The following is an 18,116-nucleotide window of genomic DNA, read 5'->3' on the forward strand; positions in this document are numbered from 1 at the left end:
CCGCAAGCCAGTCCGCAGAGGCAGGCTGGCCGTGCCCGGGGACCCTCCTGGTTCAGGACTCGCACGGGCGTGGGGGAGCGTGAGAGGCACCTCCACACACCCACCCCCGAAGTTGCGGCAACGCAAGGGGAACAGTGGCGCAAAGCCGCCGGAGGGGAGGAGACGGTACTCACGCGGGGTGGCCAGGCTGGAGCAGCTCCCTGGCCAGGGTCACCGATGGCGGCCGCGCTCAGGCCACCGCGCCTCAGGACGCCCGGGGCACCTGCCGCAGCGCGGCGCGTGGATGAGGGAGCTGCGAGCGGCGAGGCAGGGGCGCGCGGGTCGCTCGGCGCGCCGGATCTGAGCTGCAGCGCCGCGGGGGCTCGGCCGCCAGAACCGCAGCCGCAGCGGGAGCCCGGGAGCGGGCAGGAGGCGGGAGCGCGGCGGTGGCAGCGGCTGCGAGGGAGGCGCCCGCGCCGCAGGCAGCCGGGGCCAGCCTGGCCGCAGCCGCCGCCGACACCTGCTGGCCCGGCCGACGGCCAATCAGAGGCGCCCGGGGCGGGGGCGCGTGCGGAGGCGGGGCGGGGGGGGGGGGCGCAGCGGGGCGCCCGGCCGGAGGGGCGGCGCGCGCTCGCGCCTGCGCCGGGGCACGGGGTGCCCGCCGGGCCGGTTCCTCGGAAGCTCCCCGGGCGCGCGGGCGGCACGCGCCGGGAGGGGCGGGGCGCCTGGGAAGGAGGCGGGGCTGGGGCTGCGCGCGCCCGGGGCGGGGACCCGCGCCCCTTCTCGGGCTCTTCCTGGCGGCGCAGTGCAGTGCTGGGGCCACGGCCCGGGAGCCCCTAGGTGAGACTTCAGGTCGCTATCAGCCTGGGAGGAAGGTGTTTCCTGTCCCCTGCCCCTGAGCCCCGGGGCCCGGACCCCCCCAGACCGCGGAGTGACGCGTCACCCGAATCCGGGGTGGGCCTGGCTCTCCCAGCGCTGCCGCTCGCCCTGCGGAGTGTGGGCGCCCTCTCTCCCGAGCCTCACCAGGGCCGGCGTGGCGCTTCTCCAAACACAGCTCTTCCTCTCTTCACAGTCCCTGGGTATTTAAAGTCACCGTGGTGACCCATTCCCTGAGCTGGATTCCTTTCATTCTCCCGGGAATGTGCTGTGTAGCGCCGCCCAGTCGTTCAACACGCCCCGACTGGGTTCGCACCCGGCTCGGGGTCCGCCCCGGGCTACTGCGCGCGCAAACCTCCCAAGACCCCTTCGCCGTCGCACCGCCGGGTTAGTGAGCCCGCGCTGCCAGAAGGATGCCCGAGGATGGCCGCAAGTGACGGATGCATTCGGGCCCCTGGCAGGGAGGGGGTCCAGGTCCTGGAAGAACGCCCGGGAGTTGAAAGGTTCCCCCTCCCAGGCCAGGGCTTCCTAGCGCCTTTGCATCCTTCAGGCGCAGGGCCGGGAATCTTCCTGAGACTGACTGCCTCAGCCCCGACAACTAGACTGAAAACACATTGTCGGTTTTAGCTGCAGCCTGGGAGTCACTCCATCAAAATAACTCGTTTGTGGAGCTGCCCTACACTGGTGACTCCTAAAGCCCTGGGAATCCTCTCGCAGGCCGGTGGATTAAGAGTGTCCTCTCCGTGTGGATTTGCTCAGTAGAATTGGATGGCTCCTTTGCTGATCTGTCCGCAGCAGAAAAAAGAAAAAAGAAAAGAAAAGAAAAAAGAAAGAGAAAGGGAAGGAAGGAAGGAAGAAAGAAAGAAAGAAAAAAGGAAGGAAGGAAGGAAGGAAGGAAGGAAGGAAGGAAGGAAGGAAGGAAGGAATTAAAAAAACCTTTAGGAAGGGAACTTGGAAGGTAAAATGAGTTGATTTCTCTAAAGATCTGATTTCCTCTCTTAAAGGGATTTTATTATCCACAGACGGGCTAAAGTGGAAGAAAGTTTGTGTTTTGTTCCTTTTTTCTTTACATTCAGTTTTAATTTTATTTACCTGTACTTGAATACCATTAGCATGGGACGAAATTCAGAAAGTCCAAATGGGTACACAGGTAAGAAGACACCCTCCCACCCATGCTCCCGGCCTCTCATTTCCTCTCCCCTGGGGGGGGCCCCATTGCTGTCCTGTTCCCGGTTACCCTCCTAGAGAAAATGTAATCAACCAGATGTATTTGTCCCGTGTTCCCATTTTTGCCTTTTGTTATGCAAAATGGTAGGTCTAACTTTTGGCACAGGCCAGCAGAGTAAAGGTGTGACTTACTCTCCACCTGGGGGTTGCCGAGTAGTGGCTGCATCCTGGCAAGAACGGGGACTGGGTTCGAAGGTTATTTGACATTATGCAAGTGTTTGCAAAACTGTCCTAATCTATAAATTCGCCACTTTACAGCCTCTTTCAGAATCAAGATCCTAACATCTTTCCTAAGTTATAAACATTTCAAAAGAAAAATAAATGCGGAAGGGTTCAGCGATTTGGGCAAGGTTACAAATAAGACAGGAAGAAAGTACAGATGGAAATCCAGGGACATTATGCACAAGAAAGAGCCCCAGTTCCCTTTCTGTTGTCTTATAGGGTCAGAAACAGGCACAGCGTCCATCCTTTGCTGAGCTATTAGTGACTTTTTTTTTAAAACATTCCGTGAAAGGTTTGGCATTCGAAGATGATTTGGGTAACAATCAGCCTGCTAGAAGGTGACCTAAAGTGCTACCCCCTTGACCACTCCATCCTGGGCTGTCATTCAGCAAAATTTTACTGAATTCCAGCAACATCCATCCCTTCTTTTGCTTCTCCTGACTCACAGGTAGTGCTTGTTTTTCCACTTTTTTGCATCATCTTGACCACTGTAAAAGTTTGAATGGATTCTTCCTTTATCAAGAAGAGCTCGTTGACTTTTGTGCACCAAGGATGTGTATCTCATCTTTTTAAAACATAAATCAGACAGTCCATTTCTTAGCCAGAAGATTGATGAGTTTATACTGGCAGGAAAAGGACATGTCTCAGGAGGATTCTGGGTAAAATTAAAAATCACAAAAGACCAGGGTGCTCCTATGACCTTACTGCTTCCTGTCTTTGTGACCTTGGACAAGTTACTGAACTTTGCTGAATCCTAGATTCTCTAAATTTAAAATATGGTATAATCCTCTCCACTGCCCGGCAAGATTATTATTGATACAATGTTTGTGAAATTCTTGGCACATAATGAGATTTAATATGTTAGCTATCTAAAAACGATTGTTTCAATCTGGGAAAAAACGAGTTTATAAAGGAAGTTTCCATACCATTGTGTGGCATCTGCTGGCATAGAAGTGATGAAACCTTTGCCCACTACTTTGCTGTCAGCCAAAACATAATATCTGATTTTCAAAAAACAAAAAAACAAACATGTATCTCTACCTCTTCCATTCCACGTAACACTTGTTAGGTAATATTAGTTATTTGGGTGTATCACCAATCTCCCCAACTAGACTGGAAATGCCTTGAAGTTGGAACCATGTCACATCTTTGATTCCTATGGGCACCTGGAACATTATCTTGATAAACCGTAGACATGTAGTAATTATTTGTTGAATGAAAAGCAAGTGGGTGAAAGGAAAATTGGCTAAATTGGACCTCATCAAAAAATGTTTTAAACCCATTTGCTGTGTAAAAGGCCCTATTAAGAGGATGAAAAGACAGTGGTATGCTGGGAAAAAATATTTTCAAATAACATCTCTGACAAAGGACTTGTATCTTGAATATATAAAGAGCTCTCAACATTCAATAGTATACTCCCAAACAGTCCAATTAGAAAATGGGCAAATGACGTGAAGAGATATTTCACGAAAAGATGCTCGACATCATTAGCCAAGGGAAATGGAAGTGAGAACTACCATGAGGTACCACTACATACTATCAGAATGGGTAGGATAACAAAATTGTGACGACACCAAATCCCGGCGAGGAGACAGAGAAACCGTGACACTTCACGCATTGCTGGTAGGCATGTACAAAGGTGCAACCGCTCTGGAAAACAGTGTGGCTATTGCTTTTCCGACAAAAACCGAACCTACCACACAACCCAACGATCTCACCTTGGGCCTTTGTCCTGGAGAAATGAAAACGTATGCGTTGACACCAACTTTGACAAACCAAGCTGCATAGGACCAGTCCTCAGAGCTCCACCCAGCACGGTAGGAGAGCAGAGGACCACAACATACATCCAGTCTGCATGCCGTGTGAGGAAACAGGATGGAGTTTAGTGCTCACTAAGTGAACACTCATGTTTTTGGACAATCCAAGGAGAAATGGGAGGCTTCAAAATGCACACCCTGGACTCTGCTCTTCAGCAGTGATTAACTGGAAAAACAAAAGACATGTGACCATATGTGTATCTTGCGTTGATGACATAGATCATACTAGACGAAACAGAACTAGAAATAGAAATGCTTAGAAAAGAATTCATTGTTTCTAGTAAGTACAGTATTTTTCTCCAAGGTGGTTTTTTTTTTTTTTTGGAACAATGAATATTTTTTATACAGCTATACATTCCCTACTAAATAATGGCTTCTAAAAAGCTTTATTGCCTTCTTTAGTAAGGTTGATTCTATCTTGGAAGGACAGTATAGAAGTAATTATAGAATCTTGTCATTCACTGATTACAGTATCCAATAAGGAATCCTGCTGCTGCTAAGAGATACTGATACAAAATGTTATTTTACGGGAGTATAGATGATTACCAACTTACAGAGCCTTCATTTGCGACTGTCTTCTCTTAGAATTTTCTTACTATAAATTAGGTCCCCACGATAAAGCCCAGGCTTGGTTGATAACCTCTACAGCCAAATCAGATAGAACGCTTCGCTGAACCCTGAACCAGTTGAGGTCTGAAGCAGCTGATTCAGCCTGCCGTTGTGCTGGGGACTAATAACATTAGCAATAATGCCCGGAAACTTAGCCAGTGCCCTGTGTGTGAGTGTGCATCCCCTTCGTAACAATCCTCAAAGCCTGAGGGATGGTTTAATTGCCGTGATCTTATTCACTGAGGCTTTAGCAATGAAGTTGCCATTGCAGTGGCAGTCAGGCATCCCCAGGCAGGTGAATCTGTCCTCTTTCCCTCGCTGCCCTGCTCTGCATTTTCTTTATTCCATAGCACCTGTCACCCTTTAACACACTATTAACTTTCTTATTCTGTTTACTACTTATTGTCTGTCTTCCCCACTAGGGCATAAGCTGCATGAGGGCACAGATTTTTGTTTTGCTCACTGAGCCTAGCACATAGGAAGTGCTGGATAAATATTTATTACACGAATGAAGATGCCAGAGAAAATGCTCATCCACCAACATTTACAATTCAAAGATGTTCAGAAGCTTTTGCGCATGCTGAATATTCACATTGATTTTTTTTTTTTTTTTAGTCAGGTGACCTGAATTTTCATGTGTTTTGAAATTCTTTCCAGAGATGAAGCGTTTCCATGCTGGCTGCAGTGTTGACGGTTCATTGAGGATATTTCTCCTCTCAGTAATTCCCCCCTCCACTATGATCATCACTACCTTTAAGGCAGAGCCAAGAGGCTTATGACTCCAGGAGACAAAAAAGATCTGGAAAGAAAGGGGATATAATGTGGAGGAAGATTCTGTTCTGTAGAAAAGGAAAGGAGAAGAAGGAAAAGGAGGAGAAGAAAAAGGGGTAAAAGATGAGGAAGAAAAATAAGGAGGAGAAGGAAGAGGAGAATTAGAGGAGCATTAGAAGGAGAAGGAGAAGGAGGAGGAGGAAGAAGGCAAGGAGGAAGAGGAAAAAGAAGAAATCTCTCTACCAGAAGAGCAAGGGGATCATTTGAAATGAGTGTGGTAGGTAAAAAATAATGCTGGTTCTCCCAAAGATGCAGGACTGAATCTTGTGAATCTTTCTTGGTCCCCAGGGCGCTGAGAATAGCAAATGAGGAAAGGTGGTGAGAAGTTGAAAACCACATAGCATTTGGGGCTGGCGGAGTTGAGCCCCTGAGAGACTGAATGTACAAACGGACAATAGCCAGACCAGAGATGACTACAGGGCTCTGACCCATGACCTCTCCAGCAACCAGGCAGGAAGCCAAACCACAGCCTCTGCGGCAATCAGCCCTCAATGATCAGGACTTGGTCACTGGCTACCGGCTTCCTTATTTTTTGGCCCTTGCTTCCAACTTAGGGACAACCGAGAAAGCCAAATACGCTCCAAAATCACGTAGGGTTGCCCTGCTTTTAGGTAGCCTGCTTCCGGCTTCCTCGTGCCCCAGCCTGCAGTCAGGAAGGTTGCTGGAAGCCTTTCCTCTTTTTCATTATAAAGCTTTCCTATTCCCCTGCCTGCCTTTGAGCCTCTGCCAAACACAAGTGCTGAACAAAAAGCTTCTGTTTATTTTCATTTGGGTGGTCTTCATTTATTTCCAGTTTTCCTAAAGGTTCTACTGAGACAAACTGCATTGCCCACCGCCACGGACCCCAGCCTTTACCAGGCAAGGTGCCCACAGAGGCCCCCTGTGCCTCGCCACTGTGGCTTGTCAGGTTCTCACCAAACATTTGCGAACCAGCCCTGGTCCTGAGCTCTGCTCTCTGGACGTGGAATTCCTCCACTATTTATTCTCAGTTCGGTACCTGGGTTCTGTTCTTGGTACCTATTGGCTTGGCACCCTTAATGTAATCAGGCTTTTTTTTTTTTTTTACCCGTTTTGCTCTTTTGCGCTTCTGTTTTGTGTGATGTGCTCTCAAAAGTGTTTGCCATAGGAAGGAGAATCACAGAATAGGAAGCAAGCATAGGTCCCTTTGAGCCTGAGTTTGTGGTTCCCAGCAAAGCAAAGCCCATTGGGGCAAATTTTGCCACGTTACCTGTAAGACGGGGTGAGATTTTCCTTCTACCACATTTTTTGTTCTTTTTGTTCTGAAAGCTTGGCTTTGATCCAGAGAAAATGTTCTCTTTGCTGAATGTTCTCTTCGGTTTTCCACCTGCCTGGAGGTGCTGATGGTCAAGTCTGTGTTCAGAGGCAGCCAAACCATCAGGTTGGGGGCCAAGCTACAAAGTGCACAAGCATCACTTTACACAGGGTTGCCTGCTCCCAAGGGACCATCTCGGTCTAAATCCTTTACTCCTCCTCCTCCAGGAGAAACTCCTGCTTTCTACCTGAACTCTTCTTATAATCCTAATTCCCAAAATATGGCACTTCTTCACCAGCGATGATTTGGAGATTCAGTAGCCACCCTGGGAACACTTGGCTTGAATAAAATTGTTCATCTGGGAGGTGCCTTAGAAAACAAAGGATCCGAGACTTCTCAGATTTAATAGGCAGCATTTTTATTGGTATGCAGAGGCCTCCAAATGAAATTCTGATTGAAAAAATTGCTTCACCATAAGATTCTTTGGCCGAAGCCAATGAGAAGCCTGACAATCCTAAGCAATGACAAATTAGACTCATTTCCTGAGTAAATTCTCCCTCTTTGTCCTCCAGATCCCTCTTTATATCCAGCTCTCCTTCATCCCTCTTTTCCTTCTGATCTCTCTCTTTCCACACTTCTGATAACTTCTTTCTCTTCTTTCCCTTGTCCAGATCCCCTATCTTTTCCTACTGACTTTCCTAAGACCCCTAAATGCTGGTTGCTTCTAAAAATTCATTCCTGCCATGAGTCAGGTATGCCTTGGATCCAAGCTGAATATACAGTTAGAATTCAGAATTTCCCTAACCCAGAGAAGGCCAGCTCCTATTGATAGAATTTACCTTTCTTTTGGGTGCATATGTCCCAAGGTTACCTGAATTATATCAACTTGTACACGTGTTGATCAAAACATCAGATGCTAAATCCTGGATGGCAAAAACTGATCGAACAAACACAGAAAGGGGTCTACGAGTCACTCTTTTGTAATAATCCTGAGGGTACAAAAGGGCCCCCCAAATTAGAGAAAAGTCTGCTAAAAGACATACCCAAAACATTTCCAACAGAATTTTATTAGACCATAATTTAATCATACACAAAAAGAAAAGATGAGCTGTAGGAGATTGTGGCCATTCAGTCCACTCCCTCAGGCACACATCATTATCCCCCTATGATCTCGTAACTGCAAGACCCACACATTTAGGGATTTCATTTCTGATATTCTACCCTGTTTCTTGCAGAGTTGGCAAAACATTGCAAAGGACTCATGTACTCATTCCCATCATCAACAGGTTAAGGCTGCCCTCCCACAACATCTTCCTAAACAGCTTCAGCCTCCTATCAATCTTAAACCAGAAAATTTCACCTATTAGAAGAGACCTCAAAGAAAAACTACTCTTGAACTTCATTGGAATGGACCCTATCATATACTGTTAGCAACAAATATAGCAGTGAAACTCCAGGGAGTCCATCCTTGGGTCCATGTTTCATAATTAAAGAAGCATTCAGAATTCCACACAGTTGGCAGTCTACTACATTAAAGGACCTCAAATTTCAAATTCTCAGATATCCTCTAGTAGCAGCCAACTTTTGGAAGTAGGTAGCTGACCCAAGGTCTATGGAATATGCGAATAACTTAGGATAGTGGACAGTCACTGCCTGAGACATAGGACGAGGCTCCTGGCTAATTCCTGTTTTGGAATTAGCTTGCTCATCTGCTCACTTATAACCATTCTGCTCATTTCCTATAGACCCTTGGTTATTGTCCACCCATAATGGCCCTTTTGGTCTTTATTATAACTGTTAGGTCAGCACATACGCATTCTAATGCCATTCTTGGATTATCCCAAACAGTAACCACTGCCTTGAGTCTCGCTGATTGCTGTATATGCCATCCATCACCAGATCATCATGATAAAAAATCTCGGGGGGATTTCAGTCTTAATAAGCAAGGCCATAAGGAATGGCATTTGCATCAAAATAGACAAATGACCTTAATTAAATCAACACATGAATTTGGTAGTGCCCTTCTCTCAGAAAAAGAACCAATTATTATAAGACATTGGAATTCAACCACCTTCATGGGGTGATGGGCCAATTACTTGCCACCTGGAAGACATTAATAGCGATCAAAACTGTAACTGGGCTAATGTAAGACCTCCTCTTCCACCATCAGGGACTCCTTTTCTCCTGGGTCTCCATGTGCCCCCTACTGGATACTACTTCTTTTGCAGCCAGAATGCCTTGTCTTGTTTGCCTCTGACTCATACTTCATGCACTTTAGCAATAGTATGCCAAGACATCGCTATACAGAGATCCTAATTCTAGAAATCATGAACATAGCAAATTCCAACTGAGATGAAAGTTCCCAAACAAGCCCATTCTTGATTATCCAGGCATTCTGAGAAATTACTAACCAGTTGTTTATGTGAAGAATGACAGCAGTGTTTCCAATGGGAAAATCTTATAAGCAGAAAATCTAGAAAAAAAACTTATCAGTGGGGAGCCTGGGTGGCTCAGTCAGTTAAGTGTCCAACTCTTCATTTCAGCTCAGGTCATGATCCCAGGGGGCATGGGACTGAGCCCCTGCATCAGGCTCCATGCTGAATGTGGAGTCTGCTTAAGATTCTCTCTCTCCCTCTCCCTCTGCTCCTCCCTAGCTCACTCGCTCATGCACGTGCTCTCTAAATAAATAAATAAATAATTATTAACTTTGGCAGAAATGATTAACAATACCACCTCCACCCTAGATGATGTACAGACCAATCTCAACTCACTGGCACAAGTAACGATGGACAATTATATTACCCTAGATTTTTTGCTGGCTGGTCTTGGTGGTATCTGTGCCATTGCTAGTCTTTGCTAATACTTAGACTAAAGAAACAGGCAAAGTAGAACAGGTAATACATTGCCTTAGGGAAACAGCTACTTGACATTTTTAGGTTGATCTTTATGGCCCCTGGGATTCATTTACTGGGCCTGGGATGGGCAGTTGGGATTCCTGGTTCTTGTAAGTGTCTTACAGGGACTATTAATTATTCTTGGTTTTTGTCAGTGGTCATGATGTTGGTCTCTGGCATCCTATCCAGAATAGTAAATCCTACTGCATAGCTCCTCTCTTGACAGATAATCACCGTGACAACACAACAACCAAAAGCTCAAGGTGATCTTGCAGTTATGCAGTTGACCATGGAGACAACTGAACCATCCCCACAGTGAAGATCTGGATCTGTAGCCTTCCCTGAATTGGCCAACCCATCACTCGCAGGAGTGAGAGAGTTGCCAAAAGGAAGACTGAGAGACTGAATATACAAAGGAAAATGACCAGACCATGTATGACAATAGAATGCTGGCTCACAACCTCTGCAGCAACCAGTTCAGGAAGCGAAAACACAACCTCTGTAGCATCTGGCCCAGAACAATTAGCATTTTGTTAATAATTGCCAACTTTTTAATTGTTTTGCCCCAGCTTCCAATCCGGATCAAACAGAGAAGGCCAAATATACTTTCTAAACCAATCGTGTAAGATGCCCCGCTTCTAGTTAGACTGCGTCCAGACTTCCTATGCCGACAGCGTCCAATCAGATCATACTTAATACCTTCCTTTTCTCTTTAGTTATAAAACTTTCCTACTCTCCTGTCTGCTTTTGACTCTACCAAATGCAAGCGATGGTGGCTTTCTTATTTGCATGGTACTCCTTTATTTCCATAGCTCATCTGGGACTCTGGAAGGAGACAGCCCCGCGTGGCTCCCATCTGGCAACACAGAGCAGCCGCTGCCAAGCAGGAGTGGAACTGTGTCCAACTTAAGGTGAGAAAGAATAGGAGATGGAACCCCGACACTCCCTCAGCTGTTATACAGCATGGAAGAAATCCACAAATGCCTGCATACTTCCTGTATGGAGTGGAAGATACTGATTATTGAGGGCCAGCAAGCCTGCAGGGGGCACTGTCGGGAGGGGGTAGGCGATATTGTTGCAGGGGATGGGAGGTGGTTTGCCAAGGCCGGAGACCTGATGTGGGATTTGGCTGAAGTTCAGAGGTTCTGTTATGACGTTAAGAGCCAAAGTGGGGTCAGGTCATCAAGGGAAAGACTCCAAATCTTCACCATGCCAAGGACACTGCATCAGTTAGATGTTGCTGTGTAACAAACCACATCAAAACGTCGCAACTTAAAACAATAACACTTGGGGCGCCTGGGTGGCTCAGTCGGTTAAGTGTCCAACTTCGGCTCAGGTCATGATCTCACGGTCCGTGAGTTCGAGCCCTGTGTCGGGCTCTGTGCTGACAGCTCAGAGCCTGGAGTCTGCTTCGGATTCTGTGTCTCCCTCTCTCTCTGACCCTCCCCCATTCATGCTCTGTTTCTCTCTGTCTCAAAAATAAATAAACATTTAAAAAAATTTTTTAAAAACCCAAACAATAAGCACTTACTAATTCATCATTCTATGGGGTAGCTGGGTGGTTCTTTGGGACTGGACTGGCTCAGCTGATCTTGCTGGGGTCATTGAGGAAGTGGGTCATCTGCCAAACGGATAACTTAGCCTTACTAACTGAATAAAATGGGTTGTAAGTCAGAGGCCGTCTAACAAATTATTTTAGTGATTTTCTATGCTTTTTCCTCATTATTCTTGTTCCCTCTCCAACATTCTTTAAATAAGACATAGTTGTAATTCCAAGGCACGCACAAAAACGTTTTTGAAATATTTATCAGTTGGTTGTATTACCAAGCACAGTAATGCTCCTAATAATTGACCGGCAGTCTCTTCCTAGCATGAATGTTCAACTTCTTTCCATGTACAACCTTACAACTCAACCAAATATATACTCTACAGTATTTTTGAAGATGAGCGTGTGCAGGAGGCAAACTTGGAAAAGGACTTTCTGCACGACCTTTTGAGTTCTATAAACATCTCTCATTCCTTTGCCATCTACAAAACGAGAATGTAGCATCATTCCCACCCCATCGTGCCTTTTGAATCAGGTCACTGGTGATGAGCTCCTCCATATGCTCCTCTGGTAACCATGTGTATCATATAGCAAGTTCTGCAGTTCAACAGGCCAAGCTCAACTAACATTACTAGAAGGAAACACAGCTTCATTAACAATAAACCTCCCACAGTTTACTGTAGATGGAGAGAGAGCTCATGGTGGACTTGGTGAAGTTTCAGACCCCGTTCCTATTCCAGCACCAAGATTTATTTCCCCCACCTTCCTTCCACCATGTTGGTCTCAGTGGATTTCTACTCTTCTTCTAATCAACATACCCAAACAAGGACACAAATCTTTTCCTTGTGTCTCCAGAGAACACTTGAGATAAGGTTGGGATGTTGAAAAAAATCACTGAAGACTAGGAAAAATGGAAATAACATGAAGAATGCCACTACTTGAGGGGTGCTTAGGTGGCTGAGTCAGTTGAGCGGCCAACTCCAAACCAGGTCATGATCTCGCGGTTCATGAGTTCGAGCCCTGCATGGGGCTCTTTGCTGATAGCTCAGAGCCTGGAGCCTGCTTCAGATTCTGTGTCTTGCTCTCTGCCCCTTCCCTGCTTGCACTCTGTGTGTGTGTGTCTCTCTCTCTCAAAAATAAACGTTAAAATTTTTTTTAAAAGAGTACCATTATTTGAGACTAGTGTTTCTCAAATTTTGCCCCACGGAACACTAATTTGGGGGCGCTAATAGAAGTTGCTCCATGAGAAGATGTTTGTGGTTGAACGAAGTTGGGCAGTGGTGCACACTGTATCTAACTCACGGATACCAAAAGGTACATGGGCATAATAAAGGCTCTGAGCAGTCCTGCAACAGACCTCTAACTTTTCCTAGTGCAGCGATTCTCAAGTACAGAACATTTTATCTTAGCACACAACCAATATCTTATGGACACCATGTCCTGAGATATCAGTTTGGTTACCTGAATTGTATCCCAAGCCTTACAAAGGGGACCCACATAAGGCAAATAGGGTGCCGGAGTCTCTTCTTCCCTACATCCTTCTCAGCTTCTAAATGGTAGATGCTGTCCTGAAAACTCAAGGTGAATTCCTCCATGAAGAGACAAAGAGAAGAACATCAGGACCTTCTGTGGCTACCTCAGCTCTGCATTCACAGTTCTACATTCTTCTCTAAGAGGTCCTTCCTTTTCAGATGAGTGATACTTGGAAAGGCCGGTCTCACAAGACAGGAGAGAACTGTAGAATATTTGTCAAGAGCAAGAACCCTGGAGTCTGAGCTTCAAATCTCCACGCTTCCATGTTCTCATGGAATGAGATGATAAATAAAATATCATAAATGATAACAGTAGTCACCACCTCATAGGATATTCTGACTATCCCATGAGCGTAAGCTCATGAAATACTTAGAACAGGGTGACATGAGCGTGTCCTCTGTAGATGTCAGGAATTATGTAGTTTAGCTTAGACCCAGCAGCCCTGAAAAGAATATCCCCATCAGACTACAATACTGATTTCAAAATTCATACAAGAGGGACACACCTTGAGGAGGGAGGGAATCAGTTTTTTTCTGGCTGCAAATATTTTGTCAGCATGACTATCAATATAGTTAATTGATACATTTACATTTTTATATTTTATAATTATGAATGTAATACATTCTAACACTGGGAGCCTGTAAAACATAAAGAAGCATTAGAGGGAGAAATGCACTCAAATGATCTGTCTTTGGAGACCCCACTGGTAATATATATATATATATATATATATATATATATATATATATTCTTTTTTTTTTTTTTTTGAAAGACAGAGACAGAGCACAAGTGGGGGAGGGGCAGAGAGAGAGGGAGACAAAGAATCCGAAGCAGGCTCCAGGCTCTGAGCTGTCAGCACAGAGCCTGATGCAGGGCTCGAACCCACAAACCATGAGATCACGACCTGAGCCAAAGCCTCGGATGCTTAACCAACCGAGCCACCCACCCAGACTCCCCTTTCTTTTCTTTTCTTTTTTTTTTTTGAAAGAGTAAGACAGAGCACAAGTGGGGGAAGGGCAGAGAGAAGGAGACACAGAAAAAAAAAATACATATATATGTATATACACACATATATATATATATATTCTAACACTGGGAGCCTGTAAAACATAAAGAAACATTAGAGGGAGAAATGCACTCAAATGATCTGTCTTTGGAGACCCCACTGGTAATATATATGTAATATATGTGTGTGTGTGTGTGTGTGTGTGTGTGTATACATATATCTATATATACATACATATATATATACACACATATGTGTGTGTGTGTAATGAAAATGATAATATAATATACTGCTAGAAATTTCTTTCACTTGGCAAAATGTTATGTACACTCCCCTTGTCACTATTCAACAGCTGCAGATCATTCCATCCTATGAATGTATTAGAATTCATTTCTTGGTTCCTGAGTGGTTTACGCACCAGGATGATTTGGTGAATTACCCATCACAAAACCAATGTTTCAACAGAAGGAACCCACACACTCTTCATCTCCTGAAGGATCAGTAAGCTCTGTCAGTGCTTTCCACTGCATCTCCCACTCGCGCACCGTGTCCACCTCTTAGTGTTGATTATTTTTGAAAGTAAATAAATTCAAGTCAAGCGCATCCGCAGTCAGCCAGAAAAAAATCAAAAGGCTAGAAGACAAAGCTTATTAAGTAAGATTAAAGGAAATAGTGTTCTTTTGTCCATTATCTGCCAATGCTCTGTACTTATTATTCAAGCATTAACATCTCTTTCTTCATTTTATGCTTCTAATTCTACTTTCCATACAAACGGGAGCATTCGCTATAAGGAGAGTCATTCCGTAACATGTCACAGTGTAAAATTGGCCAACACTTCCTTCCTTCACTCTCAGGAGAAAAGATCTGTGATATGCTCCAAGGATAAAATATGGTAGAAGATAAGTCATCCAGAAATCCAAACACTGAAGCGTTCAAGAGACAAAACTTGTTTTGATTGACTTTCTTTCCTCGTGATCCTTCATGTTTCAAATCATGCAAGTAGAATAACGAATAAATGAATTTCTCTGGTGTCCGTGGTGAGGACAGAATCTACAAAGCAATGAGTGACCAACCAGTTGGAAACATAGTAGCAGCTAAATTCTCACATTAGAGGCAATGAGATACGGTGCAACCTGTGCGTTGTGCATTTTTGCCTTTTGGGAAGTACCACTATCTCACAGTCTATCCCATCTCCCCAGTTTCTGAAAAGGACCAAGATATGGCCACCAAGCATCCAACTCCCTGGCCACGGTGTTACGCTACGTGAGCTAGGCCAACTATTGAGAAAGAGGGGCTATTCATAAAACTGGACTTGACGTGAATAGAATAAATGCCGGAGCTGCTTACAGTCATCTTTCTGAGGACAAAGGTATACAAGAAATCACTCTAAATTATTTGGTTCATGATTTTGTGGGCTGCCAATATGAACTGGGCTCAGCTGAGTTAATTTTCTGGTCTTCGATGGACTCACTTGCATATCTGTGGGCATCCCCTTGATTAGCTGGACCTGGCTGGTCTAAGATGACCTCATCTGGAATGGCTTGTCTCTACTCCATGTGGTCTCTAATTATCCAGCTGACTAGCCCAGGCTTATTCACGAGGCAGGGGCATGGCTCTTGTAAGCAGAAGTGGGCGAGACTTCTTGAGCATTAGGCTCCAAACTGGAATGGCCTCACTTTCCAAACTACACTCTTTTAATCAAAACAAGCCCCGAGTTCAGTCCGGATTTCAAGCAGGGGTGAAATGGACTCCATCTCCCCAGGGAAAGAACTGCAAAGCCATGGTTCATGGAGGTCTAGATTGAGGGAAGAAAGTAACTATGGCCATTTTTGTAAATGATCTTTCACAGCCTTATGTTCTGGCCATAATTATTCCTGTTTCCTCTACATGCAAAATAGACTTACCCCCTTCCAAGATCTCTTTCCATCTGGATTGGAGTCCATGGTTTTGGGACCTACCTCCTTCCACATGAGGCTTGATTGGAGGCCTGGGAACTAAGAAGAGAAGTTATTTGCCCTCAACACATACAACATATAAATGGGAGGTGAGGACAGGATGACCACAGTAGACTTTCTCATTCAGAACGCTCTGTTGAGAACAATTCATTCAGTGAAAATCTTGTAAATTTCATGGGCCAAAGGACCTCATCACTGTTGGGGAAGGTCATCAAGAGGATGTGATCCCAAGTTGACCCACAAGCTGCTAGCGGGTAATGAGAGATTCCCCAACCCCTCTCCTGTCCTTGGAATGTAACTTCTGCCCACCTTTCCTACAACTGGAGCCATTTTCAAGGGCACAGATTCGAGATAGTGAGGTAGGTGGTGTTGAGACCCTCTGGAAGGTCGTTATACATGACTGAACCCTGTCCAGGAATTTATGTAAACTTTTTAAGATTCTGGCAGTAGGTATGGGTCTACTCGTCTCATGGCCACCCAAGACAAGCCTGGCAAGTAAGTTCCCTTGCTTGTTAAACCTGCCATCTGCCAATCTGGAGTGGCCTACCCTTTCCTTGGGTCTCTGCCTGGCCTCCATGTATGGGTCTGGTTTGCGAACCAACAACCCCAGAGCAGGAGACGCTGCAGATGTGCAGGCTGAAGAGAGGTCCCAAGAAGAAGCTATGGAAAGCACTGAGGCATTTTAAAGTAGATAATTTCTTCTTTGGTCTCTGCAGATGCTGACACAACAAATTCTGATTCTAAGTGACTTGGCCAGATTCCTACCTACAGATCAAGCAGGATTTTCTGGTAAATAAAACATTCATGCATTTTTTATTAGTGCATGATTCTTTTTTACGAAATTGTCATTGCCATTTTAAAGTGCATCCTAAATTCTAATATTCAGTGCAAGATTCGATGAGTGAAAGATTTAAATTGTGTCTTATCATTAAACATTTAGGGTTTTCTATAACATGTTACTTGTTTTTTTCTGTTTTCTACTAAGTCTAGATGATTTTGGTTAATGTAAGCTGAGAGCTGCTTAGCATATTCTTTGTTTGAATCCTAGGGTATATTTTTTATTAAACAAAGGTTTACTAAAGCATAGGTAGCTTTTCAGCATTTTAAAAACATGTTGTTGACAGATAATGTACATCTAGAAAAGTACACGTGCCATGTGTATAGCTTGATGAATTTTCCAATGGAGCACACTTGTGTAATCAGCAAGCAGATAAGAAACAGAATATTACCAGACCCCAGAAGCTTTCCTCTGTATGTTTTCAGCCATGACTCCTCTTAAGATAGGGCTTCTCAACCCCAGCACTATTAATGTTTTGGGCCGAAGAGTTCTTTGCTGGGGGTGGGGGAGGCTGTCCTATGTACTCCAGGATCTTGAGCCGTATCCTTGGCCTCTACCCACAGTAGCAACTCTCATCTCCGGCATGATAACGAAAACTATCTCTCCGGATATGGCCAAATATGCCCTGAGGACCAAACCACTCCTGGTTGAGAACCTCTGCCTATGAGGCAACCACTATCATGACTTCTAATAGCATAGATCATTTAGTCTGCTTTGTGCTTTATATAGATGAACTCCTACACTGTATTCTTTTGTATGTGGCTTAATTCTCTGAATATTATATTTGCGACATGCATTCATATTTTTCTGTGTAGCTGTAGACTGTTTATTTTTGTTGCTATATAGTATTCCAGTGTGTGGCTATACTACAGTTTATTTATCCATTCCACTATTAAAGGGCATTTTGGTAATTGCCAGTTTTTAACACTTACAGAGTTTTAAAACTCATTTCTTTACTATTATGCCTTATATTCCAAATTATATACCATACCTTATCTCTTAAAAAGTTTTTTTTTTTTAATTAAGGCATCTGAATTTTGGAAATTTTGTTGACCTGGGACAATTCACATGCGAGGCATTATAAGTAAAATATTTTATGGTAATTTCATGAGAAACCCCCAATAGGGCTGCTGATCCTGAAGGTGACGTTGGGAGGAGGAAGAAAAGGAGTCTAAGTTCAGTACAACCAGTATTTATTGAACACCCGTGACTGCCAGGTATTGTTGGTAGCTCTGGAAAAGTGAAGATGATTAAAATAAGTTCTTTGAGACTCTTGCCATCCTTTTTCTTCTAGTGCTAGATGGTTTTTCTCTCCTGGGGCTGATATGATCTAATGGTACCTCCTGTGTGGAAGGTCGCCTCTGATGACAAGATCTGGGCAGTGCCAGGAGGAGGGGCATGGGATAGGCAGTGGCCCTGCTACCTGCTTTTGGTCTTTTTCGAGAAAGATCCAAGTGGGGATCCTAGAGATGTAGCTCCACTCACCACCAGAGTCAGGACACAAGGAAAG

At 44.8% G+C, this 18,116-nt stretch overlaps 1 protein-coding gene and 1 long non-coding RNA gene across 6 annotated transcripts in view; one reads left to right on the forward strand and one right to left on the reverse strand.

Annotated features, from left to right (window-relative positions):
- MYRIP (myosin VIIA and Rab interacting protein) overlaps positions 1-1,153 on the reverse strand; it is a 371,862-nt gene extending 370,709 nt beyond the window's left edge. For 2 of the 5 annotated variants that reach the window (XM_053903959.1, XM_053903955.1), the window contains exon 1: positions 174-652. The gene's annotated coding sequence lies outside the window, so the exon portion shown is untranslated. Of the gene's footprint in view, positions 1-173; positions 654-1,002 lie in introns of those variants that run through there. The other 3 variants (XM_053903958.1, XM_053903957.1, XM_053903956.1) reach the window with 2 other exon arrangements.
- Positions 1,154-4,560: 3,407 nt separating this feature from the next.
- LOC109248785 (uncharacterized) lies at positions 4,561-16,664 on the forward strand. Its single transcript, XR_008422640.1, has 3 exons — positions 4,561-5,778; positions 10,541-10,639; positions 16,485-16,664. It is a non-coding gene; the product is annotated as an uncharacterized LOC109248785 (long non-coding RNA).
- Positions 16,665-18,116: the final 1,452 nt, after the last annotated feature.

Source organism: Panthera pardus, unplaced genomic scaffold (genome assembly GCF_024362965.1).
Source record: "Panthera pardus isolate Hobbes unplaced genomic scaffold, ASM2436296v1 HiC_scaffold_16, whole genome shotgun sequence".
Lineage (NCBI taxonomy): Eukaryota > Metazoa > Chordata > Mammalia > Carnivora > Felidae > Panthera > Panthera pardus.